Source organism: Mixophyes fleayi, chromosome 8 (assembly GCF_038048845.1).
Source record: "Mixophyes fleayi isolate aMixFle1 chromosome 8, aMixFle1.hap1, whole genome shotgun sequence".
NCBI lineage: Eukaryota > Metazoa > Chordata > Amphibia > Anura > Limnodynastidae > Mixophyes > Mixophyes fleayi.
In genome coordinates, this window is record NC_134409.1 from 110,631,241 (window position 1) to 110,642,824 (window position 11,584).

An 11,584-nucleotide genomic window follows, 5' to 3' on the forward strand; every position below is an offset into this window, starting at 1 on the left:
TGTATGCTATCTAGTGGCACACAAACATCTCTATCAGTCGGCACTTACACCTGATATGATGCGGCTAAAAAACACGTACGTATCGGCCGCATCTGCGTAGGCACGACCTCAGCATGCCCTTACTGTGCATTGCTTACATCCATCCACCCCTAACCACTACCATTCCTCCATTCAAGTAGTAGGCAGTCATAAGTTTCAGTTGCATTCGGACATGAATTGCGATCACTGGATTAAGTGCCGTTCTGCTTCATGCGCAGTGCTATTTCATGCAAGGTACGCCATGCAAATGAATTTACGTCTGAAGGTGAATCAGGCCCACTGTGTCCAGAGAAAATAGAAAATGAAAGTAATTGGTAATGTATACCTATATGATATGCAATGAGCTAAAGCAGGAGTTACAAGGCTAGGTAAAAGTAACCAACAGGGACCCAGGGAAATATAATAATGGAAGGGTTGAATAGGATCAGGCAGACACAGACCAGTGATAATGTAAATAATGGATCTTAGGAGATAAATGGCAAATCAGGATTACCAGAGCCAATGCTGATAGGATGCGGATATAAACAGCCATCTACAGATGTAACAGCAGGAATTAACACGATATCCCACGCACTACATTGCCATTACTGTAATGAGCTATAGATCTTTGTAGAAACTAGAGATGCTCAGGCTCGGTTTTCTGAAAACCGAATCCTCCCGAACTTAGGGGATCCGAGTAGGCTTGCGAGCCGGCTCGGTACTTTGGCGCATCCTCGGATCTGAATCGAGGCAAAACATCATTGTTGCGTTTTCGGATCTTGTGGGTTTTGGATTCCAGAATTGCATCCCTTCCCAAGAGATCCAGCGCCATTGCTCACACCGAAACAGGGGTAGCAGTGTTCTTGTCACTCTCCAGTGACATTGCTCAGTGCCGTTGCTCACACAGAAACAGGGGTAGCAGTGTTCTTGTCACTCTGCAGTCTCCAGTGACATTGCTCATACAGAAACAGGAGGGGTAGCAGTGTTCTTGTCACTTGACAAAAAATTACTGGAAATGATTGTAAATTAATGTTATTGGAGTTAAAAATAATGTAGGAACAAAAAAAAGAGGCAAATTATGTGATTTTAGAAAAAAAAATAGTAATTTTAGAAAAAAATAGGGATCCAAAACCAAAACACACGAGCTTGGTTTTGCCAAAGAACACGAAGTTAAGCCGGATCCAATACCAAAACACGGGGGTCAGTGAACCTCTCTACTGGAGACATCTCCCGCTTTTCCCCCCTTCATAAATGTGTCCTGTCAAATATTTACCATAATACCTACATGAACACTTAACCCCTTGGACAATTTACAAATTACATATATTTGAGTTGAACAGATATTTTTATGCTAACTGAGGTCTGTAAACTTCCATATTCTGATGTCGTCCTCAAATTGCTGCTTTGTGTGTCTCTCTTTCGAAAGTTGACTGACTTTTTATGTTCGTATTCAGCATTAAGAAGGTTTTATCATTGTTGCTCTGCAGCAACAATTGATACATTTTGCAGCATTCAATTATGCAGCTTCTTTTTCTGATTTTAATATTTCATTTGTTACATAAGCAGCACCTGTCTGACAGCAAGTGATTCCGATTGGAGAAGTGTTCGGCACCGCAGGTTGACGTCATCGCAACGTCTGTCAGCACGGTGCTCCCATCGGAGATGTCAAGCGTTGGGTTGAAGGGAAGTCTGTTTCTTTTCCCCTTTCCAATCGGTTTTTCTTAATTTTGGATTTTCTTTGTAGGCCTTCTCCATGTCGGAGTAGTGGACATCAGTAAAGCGTACCCAACCTGTCTGGGTTTCTGTTGACAAATCACAAAAACAAATTACACAATAATTTATAGTAATTTCTACATACATTAATATAAATGTTATGTTATCCAGCATATACTTAAGAAATATTATTCTCCTGATTACTTGGAATGTGTTGCAATTAAAATAATATTACAATAAATAATATATTATCCAAAAGGTTAATAACAAAATGCTCACTATTACTTTGACTGTTGCTGAATTTTAAAAAATTGCAGAAGTTTTAAAATATGTGCGTCAACCAATTCGCACATACCTCACAATGTTCACAATGAGGCTAAATGCACATTTTGATATGCATGTGTGAATGAGTCCTGAGCTATATTTTCTTATAATCAATCAACACTGTTTTTCATAAATAATTCCTCAAGCCACCTCAAGTAAGTTTAGCCTTACTCTACTCTACGTATCTCATCTGAAGGTGACAAACCACGTTGAGGCTTAGGCCCAAGTTTTTTAAATCTTTTAATCACTTTTGCACCAAGGTTTCCTTCAATTTTACATGGATATACCGAGATAGACTGACTTATCTGAGTCTCTAGTGGACAACGGACAGACAGTTATGTTAGATCAGTGTTATTGATTTAATTTCTGGTATGTGTCAAATATGACCTGCTATTGTCCTATTAGAAATAAATGTTTAACACTATGGGGGGAATTCAATTGGCCGCGTTACTGTAAAAAGTAATGCGGCCTGCTCACTATTACCAATATTATGGCAATAGTGCGCATAATTACCGTTAATATGGTAATGTCAAGCAGATAGCTGTGTTAAAAGCACTGTATTAACGGTAATAGGGTTACCGCAGTGGACTTTTGGGGGAAATTGAATTTTCTCCTATGAAAGCACCACCTCTCTTTCCTTTTTAGTATATATATATATATATATATATATATATATATATATATATATACACATATGTGTGTATATGTCTTGGCTAAATGATTAAAGAGATTGAAGCAAAGTGTATATCAGGAAGCAATGTTTTTGAACACTTTTTTTATGTTATTTTCTCCACTGCTCCCTCATATATTTCAGGAGATAGGAAGAGTGTAATTGTAAAACTCCCTGAAATTACAACTTTGGGAAGTTCCCTTTTGAAAATGGAACATACTGTTTTCAAGATAACAAATACATTGACTATTCCATATGGTAAAGGAAACACAGGGAAATCTTATTGAGGTAACATTCTGGGCTATGTTAGGTTCAAAACTCTCTATCTTACTAAATAAATTGCCTCTGCATTCTCTGATTGCAGTGTAATTAATTAAAATATATTGTCAGAGAAATTCAATGCAAGTCTAAATGGAATCTATGGGAGAATGACTACAAATATGTGTATATTTATCTATTACAACATAAAGGCTATGGAAGAACAATACATGTATATTTCTGTGGAATGTGTCTGGATAATGACTAGATGAGAAATGTTTGAATTAAAACACATGGTCATTTGAAATTAAAAGTTTATTTGAACTATAACACATAGTCAGCGAAAAAAATAATCTCAATAAGGTATATACATATACTACATCTTTGATAAAAGAAATATCTAAATAAATGGAGATATATAGGTAATTTAAACTATGTTTGTGTAATTTAAATGTACCAGACATTGCAATTTGACCCATCTAGGGTTAAAGAATAACAATTTTAAATAAGCACTTTTCTTTTTCTTATTTAACTTTCTAAATCTATATTTTCAATATTTCACCACTATATAATTAGTGTAAGCTGAAGTGCGAACAATTTTTATACCATTGAAGTATTAAAAAATATTTTTTTTTAAAATAAACTGTGTAAACAGTAAAGACAGATTTTAAGGGTTTTTGAATAGGAGTGCCTTCATTTGTCTTCTATTTTCTGGGACTTTGGTCTTAAAGTTTAAACATTCTATTGCGCAAAGAGATATTCTAGTTATGGGTTCTTCCATGAGAAGATACAATATCCTTAAACATTCATTAAGGATCCAGTGGAACCAAACTTAATTTGGAGTGACCCAAAAGTGCATTTTAGGTAATATTTTCCTTAAGAATCCTTAACTGGGCAATAAACATGATTGATTGGACTTTTGGTAACCTGACAGAAAGCAGGCCTGTGAGTATCTGTTTCCTTTGAACAAATGCATTAACCCCTAGGGGTGCCGCGGCGCTGTCACAGGGGTGCCGTGGGACAGGAAGAAGAAGAGGAAGGAAAAAGAAAACCCCCCCCAAAAAAACTACTTACCAATCCGGCGGCGCCCGGGACCCAGCATCCCCCTCCTTCCTCGCTTCTCACTGAATGCCGGGCGTTCCTGTCCACGGCGGGGGCACAGCGAGGGGCAGAGGCTGAGGGGGCAGAGTGGGCAGAGGATGAGGGGGCAGAGCGGGCAGGGGCAGAGCGGGCAGAGGCTCAGGGGACAGAGCAGGCAGGGGCAGTGTGGGCAGAGGCTGAGGGGGCAGAGTGGGCAGGGGCAGAGTGGGCAGAGGCTGAGGGGGCAGAGCGGGCAGGGGCAGAGTGGGCAGAGGCTGAGGGGGCAGAGTGGGCAGAGGCTGAGGGGGCAGAGCGGGCAGGGGCTGAGGGGGCAGAGCGGGCAGAGGCTGAGGGGGCAGAGCGGGCAGAGGCTGAGGGGACAGAGCGCAAAGGCTGAGGGGGCAGAGCGCAGAGGCTGAGGGGCAGAGGCTGAGGAGGGCAGAGCGGGCGGAGGCTGAGGGGGCAGAGCGCGGAGGCTGAGGGGGCAGAGCATGGGGGCACAGAGTGTGTGAATGCAGGAGGCACAGTGTGTGTGGATGCAGGAGGCACAGAGTGTGGATGCAGGGGGCACAGAGTGTGTGAATGCAGGGGGCACAGAATGTGTGGATGAAGGGGGCACAGAGTGTGTGGATGCAGGGGGCACAGAGTGTGTTAGCTGTAAATTATTCTTTGACAGAAATATAATTGAAATAAATATACATAAATAAATTCTTTTCCCTTGGATTTATGTGTATTATTTTTGTATACAACTAAATAAGTATTTCTGTCCTGACCTAAATACTTATTACGTCTTTTTGACTACTTATAAAATGGGACTGCTCTGTAATTATTTTGGAGGGGTGCCTTGAAAAAATTATGGAGACTGTAAGGGTGCCGCGAACTGCAAAAGTTTGGGAACCACTGCATTAACCTATTGTTTGTTTACACAAAATGAGTTGCTCAAAACTACTTTTGACTACAGAACATTCAGATATTGGGATAGATCATAAAAACATTAAAATATTATTTTCAGAATTATTCTAATTAAGCTATAATCATTAATGAGTTGGAAACCAGTTTGTTAACAGTGATAGCATTTTATTATTTGAAATTTTATCACCAATTTTATATGGCTAAAGTATTGTGGTCTGTTTCACTTGACCTGTTTTCTGTTGTCTTGCAATTACTTTAGAATGTGAATGTTTGGGCAAGAGCATGTTTCTGATTGGCCTGGATCGTCTGTAGCCCTGGACAATGGGCAAATTAATTTGACAGTAACAGAGGAGAAGCTCTCAGTACTAGAAAGTAATAAATACCCTTGGGACCGTTGGGAGACATCACTGAAATATTTCATGCAGAATGATTAATCATAGGGGTGAGGATCTTCTCCACAAACAGAAAAGCAAACAAACCTATTTCTTAGGTAACTCCTTTACATGCTGCATGCTTGTTAACTAATGGGAAATAGTGAATGTTATAGAACTAAGCCAAGACTTTTCTTGTAGACCACTGCAAGATAACAAGGACACACATTTGCAAAATTTACACTTTAATTCCAAATGTCTTACTGTTCAGACCTATGGATTAAAAAAAACACATTTTTTAATATGTAAAATCTATATTTGCTGCCCATTCACCATTTTCAAAGGAGAAAGCTTCGGAAGCAAAAAGTGGTGATAAATAAAAATTCCATAATAAACTCTCTTGAGTATGTTTTAAAACTCATCAGAATTATTTGTTTTCCTGCCACCTATGGCATCCACTCATGCCATTTTTCTGATTTTCATACATGCCTACATTCTGTTTAGCTAGCTAAATAAAAGCTTGCAATTTATCTCATGGAATTTTCATTGAAGAGGATATATGTTTGAGATAATTGCAAAATTATATATAAATACTAAACGACAGATCTCCTCTGGGGCATATCTACATTTTGATGGGATGCAAATTGACTCGTTTATTGATATTTGACATTTCTACTGTTCTAACCCATAAAGATAAATTTAGTAACAAAGTATGCATATCATATTGGCTATAACGCTTTTTGAATCCAAACTTTACTCTTCTACAATCTCCTTCATTGTCTTAAAAGAAATCCCAGGTGTTTGTAGTGCAAATTGTTCTACTTTGTCCATTCGGTAATTTGCAGTATAATAGCATCCTTAGTGAGCCATCTTGCAATCTTCAAATACAGAAACTCAGATCTTTTGTAAGCAGTTTTGGCAGTAGACTGTTCTTTCTAAGAGGATTCTTGTGATGTAAATGACCTGCTGCCTTTTAAGTGTTACTTCTCAGGATAAAAATATCTTTGAAAAGTTAAAAAATGAATGAGCAATATCTAGACTTTATGGTCAATTTTCTTTCTTTTAATGTGTGAGGGCAACATGTTTCATTCCCTTTAAACTAGACTACAAATGAGGATAAATAAAACTTTTTTCAGTGGTATTGTATTTTCAGGAAAAAAAAAAAGGATATGAAATAGGTCGAAATACCAAAAAAGAGACTTATATAGTAGCCACACAAGTGTATAATTAAATGTATTACAGAACACACAAACAAGATGGTCAGCCAAAATGTCAGTCAATGATTCTGAGGGTGTATCTTTAGCCATAACCACGGATCCAGATCCATTACATTTGGCAACTTCAGATGATAACAAGGATACATAAATAAGCCATGCCAATCAATCAAACCTAGCATATTTTGTTGTGTACTAAATTATACCTACCATACATATTGGGCCTGAGTCATTAAGGAGAGCAAAGCATACATAAGAAGTAACTTTGCACCAGGGCAAGACCATGTTGCATTGGAGGGGGAGGTTAATTTAAAATGTGGGGACAGATTTATAGTTGAGGTAGGACATGTCCTAGATCAACTTTAAATTTCAGTGTAAAAATAAAACTATCAAGCATTTGTGTGCTAGATGAAAAAACAGCCAGTATTTAACTTATGTGCAATATAATAAACTAATTTTCACCCCTTGCATTGTAACATGGTTTGTCCCTGAGAACATTTACTACTTTTTTTTGTCTTAGTTTCTTTAATGACCCAGGCCCATTGTATTTAAAAATTAAACACGAAAGTGTGATGTCACAAAAAATGATTTTGCCTACTTAAAATCATTATGCTGTGCATTAGTTTTATTATCCTTTAACCAGTGGTGGAAGTGGAGGGTAATAGGTGGTATGCCATACCGCCACTTCTCTTTTGATTGTAAAACTATTAAATCACATTCAAATCCCATTCACTTACATTATCCATACCACCACCACTTCTAATTTTCCACTTTGGCCACTGTCTTTAATTATAAAGCACCAGCATATTACAGAGCAGAGAATTTTAATACATCATTATACACAAAAGCAAATTATATGAAACAGAAGACAATAAGTCCCTGCCCAAAAGAGGAATAAGGTGCTATAAGAGAATAACATATGTAGCTGGCTGCTAGTGGGCAAACTGTGAGAGCCTCCGCTTAAGGCAGAGTCTGGGTAAGAACAATGATTATGGTGGGAAAGGGACAGTCTTCATTGACAAGACTTTGCACACTGAGGAGAGTATGATAATGTGTGCAGCACGGTGGCTTAGTGGTTAGCACTTCTGTCTTACAGCACTGGGGCCATGAGTTCAATTCCTGACTATTATCTGTGAGGAGTTTGTATGTTCTCCCTGTGTTTGCATGGGTTTCCTCCGGGTGCTCTGGTTTCCTCCCAAACTCCAAAAACATACTGGTAGTTTAATTGGCTGATAAAAAATTTACCCTAGTCTGTCTGTGTGCTACGGAATTTAGACTGTAATCCCCAATGGGGCAGGGACTGATGTAAGTGTGTTCTCTGTACAGCGCTTTGAAATTAGTGGCGCTATATAAATAAATGGTGATGATGATGATGATGAATGCAGGGGGATATTATTTCTGTATATTTCACTTACACTGAGCATACCAGTAAGGTCATGTAGCAAGGATCCATAGAGCCTGGAGTCAAGACCTCCTGAGGATACCCCCATTCCTGTTGCTACAAAATTGTGAGTGCTGTTGCGAAGCAATGGAGATTTAGAAGTGCCAGGTATTCCTCCAGCCACCTCCCCTTAAGAAACTCCACGGATATTGTATGATATTTTATGATATTCTATGAAACAGATGGGGGAAATTCATTATAGTATAAAACATCAATACATTTTTTTCATAACATGATGAAATAAATTTATACAATGGATAACGGACCAGCAGCTTTTCCAGCGCAAACTTGTCAAACAGACAAGTAGAAATCTGTAAAAAAGCAAAATAATAGAGTTGGGAGGGATTATGGTGTAGTATTTTTAAAACACCATTTTATATCATAAAATAAGAAAACTGTGTACAATTCACACAGTCACAATTAGCTTATCTGTGAAGACTCTTTCTAATCCCCCTTGGTTCATTTCCTCATATTTTTTTAAACGTTTATATATATATACTGTATTATCTAGTATTATATTATATAGACATTATTCTGAATTATTATTATTATTATTATTATTATCATTTATTTGTTAGGCGCCACAAGGTTTCCGCAGCGCCGTACATAATACAAAGAGGAGACCATATAGGGTGAAATAGTACAGAGCAATAAACACAAAGTACCAAGACTTTAGAACTCCGGGCAGACATATGGGCGAAGAAGGAGCAGAAGAACAGGTATGGAGACAGGAGGGGAGAGGGGCCCTGCTCATACGAGCTCACATCCTAAGGGAGGGTGGACAAACAGGCACAAGAGGGAGCCATTAAAGTAAGGGAGAGAAGGCGGGGCTGGTGGAGAGAGGGGAGAATGAGAGAAGGAGGTTAGCGAAGGAGCAACAAGGTAAGTGTTAATTAGTATTTCTATTTAGTGGGACATTATTCTGAACTAGCATTTCTTTCTAATTCTTTCTATCTTCATGAAGCAGGCAGAAAGCAGGGTTTGACTGTGAGCAGTATCCACCAAAAAACAATTATTTATTTTCTCTTTCCTAGTCAAATTAATTTTACATTTGGTGAGAGGCAATCTCAGTGACCTCTTAATTAAGCTTGCAAAAAAACACATGTGTTTGTGGTTGAGTGTGAGGAGCAGTGTAGCAGGACCCCCCATAAACAATATATTTCTTTCTTCTAAAGTGTTTTTTACTTTTGTCAGGGGCAGTCAGTGACATCTTTATTAAGCGGTCAAAAAACAGGGTGTTTTGGTTGAGTGTGAGCAGCAGGGTGATCTTTTCTTTGACTCAGCATAACCCTCCCCAAAAAAATAACATTTGCTAGTTAAGAAAAAAGTAATAATAATTACACTGCTATGTAATTTTTCCGCTACTCTGTCACTAATTTTAGCAAGCCAGCTCTCTGCAGCCAAAATTCGTGAAAATTTGGACAGTTGTGAAGTGATCATTAGAAAATAGACTGTAAATGACTGTAAATGAATGTTAATGCTATAAATAATAATATAAGAGCAAAAATAGCTCAAAATCACATAATTTTATTTATTTTTCACAATGTTTAATTAAATCCAGATCCAAAACCAAAACCTTTCAGGATTTTAGGGCAAAACCAGTAACAAAACCAAAACACGAAGACATTTTAGAACCAAAACCACATACAAAACCAAAACACAGTCGGAAGCAAGTACTATGGTTGTGCACTGCCCATTTTTAAGTGTTTGAAGACAAACCTTTAAACTAGAGATGAGCCGAGAAATGCAGCAGAACCAAATTTTGGGGGACCGAATCGAACTGAGTCATGTTTCTCGTATCAAATTTGGATTTGAAAATGAGACAAAATGACATTTCTGGGAAGATTTTGGATCTAGTGAGTTTTGGTTCAATATTATATATATATATATATATATATATATATATATATATATCAGTGGCGGATCCAGGGGGGGGCGATCGGGGCATTCGCCTCCCCTAGCAGCAAAAAGCTAGGTCCCAGCCGCCGATTAAAATGGGAGGGGCGGGGCTAAGTGCGAGCGGGGGGCGGGGCTAAATGTGGGCCAGCCAATCAGAGTGCTCCCAGCCGGCGACTACAACGGGAGGGGCGCGGGCCAATCACGGGCGGAAGGCGGGGTTAACGCAGGCCAGCCAATCAGAGCAAAGGAGGGGCGTGATTATGCAAAATCGCCCCCCCTAAACATAAAGTCTAGATCCGCCCCTGATATATATATATATATATATATATATATATCCCTCCTGTTCTCAGCTGCCATATTATATTTGATAGCATGCGAGGAGGTCATTTGCTGCAATTGTGAGCTCATAAAGTAGGTTGTGGAGGGTTGGACAGGGTGAAAGAGGCAATGTATAGTGAAATAGCTGTGATTTTACTGCACAAATCTTAACAGTTTATTTACAGATCAGTCTGCTGGAAATGTGTGCTGATAAATTGGGTGTGATAAAGTGAAGAGTAGAATAAGTAGTAATAGTATATTAGTAAATTAAATAGTAGTGGACAAAAATATTCTTTCTGGCTTTTAAAATCAAAGGGCCTGAGTCATTAAGGAGAGCAAAGCATAAAAAAGGAGTAACATTTGCACCTGGGCAAAACCATGTTGCATTGGAGGGGGAGGTAAATTTAAAATGTTGGGACAGATTTATACTTGGGGTAGGACATGTCCTAGATCAAGTTTAAATTTCAGTGTAATAATAAAGCTAGCAAGTATTTGTGTGCTAGAGGAAAAAACAGCCAGTATTTAACTGATGTGCAAAATAATAAACTAATGTGCACCCCTTAAATTGTAACATGGATTGTCCCAGAGAACATTTACTCCTTTTTTGCCTTAATGACTCAGGCCCAAAGTGTTTCAATCTGAAGGCAATTGCCTGAGAATCAGTATCACTGACATCTGAACTGTTGGTGGACAAAAAACAGGGGCTGTTTGACTCTGAGTAGCACATCCCAAAAAATAAAATACATTTCTTGCTTTTAAAATCATAAGTGTTTCTGTCTGCAGGCAATTGTGTAAGAGTCAGTATCACTGACATCTAAACTATTTAGTGGACAAACAATAGGGTGCTGTTTGACTGTGAGCAGCAGCCCCTCTCCCCCCCAAAAAATAATATACAGTGTATTTCTTGCTTTTAAAAGCCAAGTGTTTGACTGTGAAGACAATTGTGTGAGTGGATGTATCACATCTGTACTAGTAAGCGGCCAAAAAGACTAGCACTTCTGCACTAGCACTGCTATGCTGAAATGATGAGGGGGAGGACGATGATGCTACAGGTGCTACTGCTGTTGTTGGCTGTTACGGTCATGCAGTAATTTGTTTGACCAGCACTGGTTGTCCACATATTCATAGTTAAATGGTTAGTCAGTGCAATGCCTTCTACTAGATAATAATTTACTTTTTGTTTAACCTCCTGGTACAGCTGAGGAATTGCTGTTCAGGAGAAATGGAATCGAGGTTGAATTTGGAAGTGTGGACACATGGCATCAACTAATCTGTGAAGCAGACGATTGCTTCACAGACAATTGTTTTTTTAAAACTATGTTCACTCGTATTGGTCCCCTTCTATATATGTTTCACCCCCACCAGC

General features: G+C 38.6%; 1 long non-coding RNA gene across 1 annotated transcript; it reads left to right on the top strand.

Annotated features, from left to right (window-relative positions):
* Positions 1-2,820: 2,820 nt before the first annotated feature.
* LOC142100163 (uncharacterized) lies at positions 2,821-5,648 on the top strand. Its single transcript, XR_012678746.1, has 2 exons — positions 2,821-3,013; positions 5,235-5,648. It is a non-coding gene; the product is annotated as an uncharacterized LOC142100163 (long non-coding RNA).
* The last annotated feature ends 5,936 nt before the right edge of the window (positions 5,649-11,584 follow it).